General features: G+C 34.5%; 1 long non-coding RNA gene across 1 annotated transcript in view; it reads right to left on the bottom strand.

Moving 5' to 3' along the window:
* Positions 1-1,257: 1,257 nt before the first annotated feature.
* Positions 1,258-4,064, bottom strand: part of LOC111084991 — a 10,502-nt gene continuing 7,695 nt past the window's right edge. The window contains exon 3 of the long non-coding RNA XR_002609860.1: positions 1,258-1,359. This is a non-coding gene — a long non-coding RNA (uncharacterized LOC111084991). The remainder of the gene's footprint in view (positions 1,360-4,064) is intronic.

The raw sequence follows: 4,064 nt of genomic DNA, 5'->3' as shown, positions 1-4,064 counted from the left end.
TAAAGATTAGAATGCATTGTTTCATCAGTTGGGCACCTGTTAACGATATTTTAGGCAATAATCCCAAAAACATCTCACGAGGATTGGCCAGGTTTGGAGACTTAGGATAATTCTTAATCCATATATAAAGTTAAAAATGCCGGCATATTGTATATGTAAGATCAGTTGTCGGCATGTATGCGGACTTACAACGTTAGAAACCGGGTTTCGATACAGATAGTCCACTGTGTAGCTTTGTGCTTAACTTTAAACAACAAACTTTTACCTGATGCTCCCAGTGGCACAGCAGCATGTATGCGGACTTACAACGTTAGAAACCGGGTTTCGATACAGATAGTCCATTGTGTAGCTTTGTGCTTAACTTCAAACAACAAAGTTTTACCTGATGCCCCCAGTGGCACAGCAGCATGTATGCAGACTTGCAACGTTAGAAATCGGGTTTCGATACAGATAGTCCATTGTGTAGCTTTGTGCTTAACTTCAAACAACAAACTTTTACCTGAGTGCATTGTATTTTTGCTAGATTTTTAATATGTTCTAACAAAGTTGTTATTTTTGTCGTTGTGAAGAATTTTTTTCTAAATACTACGCAGTCTGCATATTTCCCTTGCTTAATGAGAAATATGAATATTTAGTGACAAAAATTTCGTCAGTTGCACTTCTAATTTAATTCTTACTTTTCTACTTTCTTTCTTTGTTTATACATTATATATGGCTAATGTACGATTTGCGTGACACATGAGCAATAATTCCGGGCTTGAAAAAAAGCAGAAAATTTAAATTAAATTTCGTCCAGTTTTATATCGGTTGAACTATATCAATCTTTCCAACTTGTATTCAATATCTAATTATAAGGTTTCATCAGCGATCATAAGAAAAGGATCATATCATCAGTTCACATATTTCATTTGAATGAATCCACTCAGACCACCACCACCAAACGATCTAATGCTGTTTGGTGGTTGCTTGAGTTAATTTACTCAAACACTGTTTAGTATTCCAATATATATAAAATATATTTTAATTTATAAAAAAAACATTAATTTCACGTTGGAAACGCATTCATAAAACATGATAATGTTTTTAGAGAGACTACTACTAATTCATATACTTCAAAAGTATCTATTATAAGTAATTAAATAAGTTACTTAATTAAAATGGAACTAACATTGATTTCCAAAAAAACTCCATACCCACTCTAGTCTTCTTTTATTGCAAACATTCATTCAAAAGTAAACATATTTGTATCATGTAACTCATGTCAGTTCAGTTTTGGTACTTTTTCTCCTCCGTAATTTCTTCAGGTGCTTAGTAAATCAATCATTCCTTCTGTGCCAACGTAGTATACTGAAAGTATCTCTCCGGTAAAAAAAAAGGGTTGTTGACACAATAAAGTAATATTCTCAAGACACTATATATTAGAACATCTAATATGGTACTTTTTTTTTTTCAAATTTACCTATTACAAATATACCTTATAAAGCCATCTGCAGAAATATCAAACACAATAGAATTTTCCAGATTGTTAAAGCGGTTTTTGGTGCAAACTAAAGCTTACCGGTTCAATAATCTTTAAAAAAAATAGAAACTGTTTTAGCGCACGCTATTTAACTGTAACATTCCCATTTTGTTACCTTGACTTACTATATGCGGCCATAAACAGCACCTGTAACTGGCTGTGTAGTCACGTGCATGAATCCCTGATTGGATTGTGTTTTCTGCATGTCTCCCCCCCCCCCCGCGAAAAAATGAAGAAAACAGCCAACATTCTCTTAGCCCTATAACAAGCAGACGTTTACTTCATCAGTTATCTAGTTGAGGTATTTACTGATATTATGGTAGATAGAACGCAGATAGGCTTCTGTGTAGCTTTGCACTAAACGAAACAAGCTCATAAACAAACTTTAACAAATATAATAAAAAACAACATTTACTAAATTTTTTACTCAATTCACGCAAAAATCAAAATTCCACTGTTGCGTGAAGAGAGATGTACTGTACTTAGATAAAATGAAAAGGCTTTTTTTTCGTGGTTATCAGAAACTAGGACATGAACAGTCCCGTTTCTTTTTTTTCTTCTTACTTTTCGTTTAACCAGTAAATATTTAAGCTCGAAAAAATTATATTTTCCAACTTGTTATATAGACATCAAGCAGATATAGCAGTTGGTTTCTTTCTTTGAATTTTGCCCAAAGCTACGCCAGGGTTATCTGCTTTAGCCTTCCTAATTGTTAAATGATAGAAGAAAGGCAGATATTCAATCCTACCTACCACCAACTCTTAAGCTACTTTTGTCAGGGCTCCGCACGGCCAGGTGGTTAGAGCGCTTGACTCGCAAACTGAGGGTCGCGGATTCGACTCCCCATCCCACCAAACATGCTCGCCCTTTCAGCCGTGGGGGCGTTACAATGTGACGGTCAATCCCACTATTCGTTTGTAAAAGAGTAGCCCAAGAGTTGGCGATGGGTGGTGATGACTAACTGCCTTCCCTCTAGTCTTTCACTGCTAAATTATGGATAGCTAGCGCAGATAGTCCTCGTGTGGCTTTGAGTGAAATTCAAAACAAACAAACTTTTGTCAGACCGAATAGTAGGAGTTGACCGTCATTCTTACAACGTATCCACGGCCCAAAAGCACAGATCGTCATTTTTATGTTATAAAAATAGGTAGTTAGTTATTCTGAACATCACATTAAAGTAGCGCCCCATATATAGTACCTCGTTCCCGGTCTGTTTCTGGTTTAGACAACCAAAATGGACTATCTTCGATTCGATACGATACTACCAAGCATGCCAAACAGTGTCTGGTGTTATAAATTTTAATGATATCTCGCTTCCTTTTTTTATAAAACCCTAAATAACGCAGTTTGCTGTATAATTACTGTATTAATATTGATTACCAAAACGAACTGAAATATCTTAATTTTCATATTTAATCACACGTTTTAATAACAAATATAATATAATAAAAAATGGTTATTTATTTTGAACATTACAGAAAGTAATAAAAGTAGCGCCCCAGATCGATAACCTCTTTTCCTGTCTGTTTCTGGTGTAGACGACCAAAATAGACTCTCTTTGTTCCAATATGACATTACCACGCATGTCGAACAGTGTCTAGTAGTTAAAGAACATCACCTGTAACATTTCTGACTTTGAGGTGCTCATACATTTTCACAGATGAAGCACTACATTTGTCACATTCTGTAGATTAAGATATTTCATTATTCTTATGTTTTTATTACATCCAATGACCCCTTTCATAAGAGTTTGCCTGTTTAATTATGGTTAAGCACAAAGCTACATAATGGGCTATCTGTGCTAAAAAACCCGGTTTTTAGCACTATAGACCGTCAGACTTACCGCTGTACCACTGGGGGTGTCATTGAATATATTCGTTACTGTAATAATAATTGAATTATTGATATTTTATTTTACTAATAAGCTACTTATGTAATGATATAATAACAGCGAAATTAGATATCATAAAGTGATTTGGACTATTTGACGTTACCAGATGAGGATTGGTAGTGTTTTATTAGTCAGAAAACAGTGCCTGTAAGGATAACGATAGAATATTTTCACATAGTAATTAATATTATCGTAAAATACTTCCAGTAAAAATAATTACAAAGAATTTGTTCAAGGCTCAGTTTTTATTTTTATAAACATACTGTTGGCGAATGACATTTTTCCGCCATATTAAACACACAAATTTTTATAAATGAAACTTTTTGATGTAAATAGATGTAAAAAAAGAAAAATTATAAAGAGGGGGAAAAATCACTCATCTAAGCGAAATGTAAGGTTGTTAAAATGTATCTATTTGTCCAACACCAACCCGTTTGGGTTCGTTGAAGTGCGTTTTTTTTTACACTTTCTTGATGTGATTTTCTACAGATTTGTGGTAAAAATTGTGCCACTGGGGGCGATCAGGTAAAAGTTTAGTTGTTTGAAGTTAAGCACAAAGCTACGCAATGGACTATCTGTATCGAAACCCGGTTTCTAATGTTGTAAGTCCGCATACATGCCGCTGTGCCACTGGGGGCATCAGGTAAAACTTTG

Source organism: Limulus polyphemus, unplaced genomic scaffold (genome assembly GCF_000517525.1).
Source record: "Limulus polyphemus unplaced genomic scaffold, Limulus_polyphemus-2.1.2 Scaffold193, whole genome shotgun sequence".
Lineage (NCBI taxonomy): Eukaryota > Metazoa > Arthropoda > Merostomata > Xiphosura > Limulidae > Limulus > Limulus polyphemus.
Note: the sequence above shows the minus strand (reverse complement) of the source record. Positions and strands in the feature narration are given on the sequence as shown.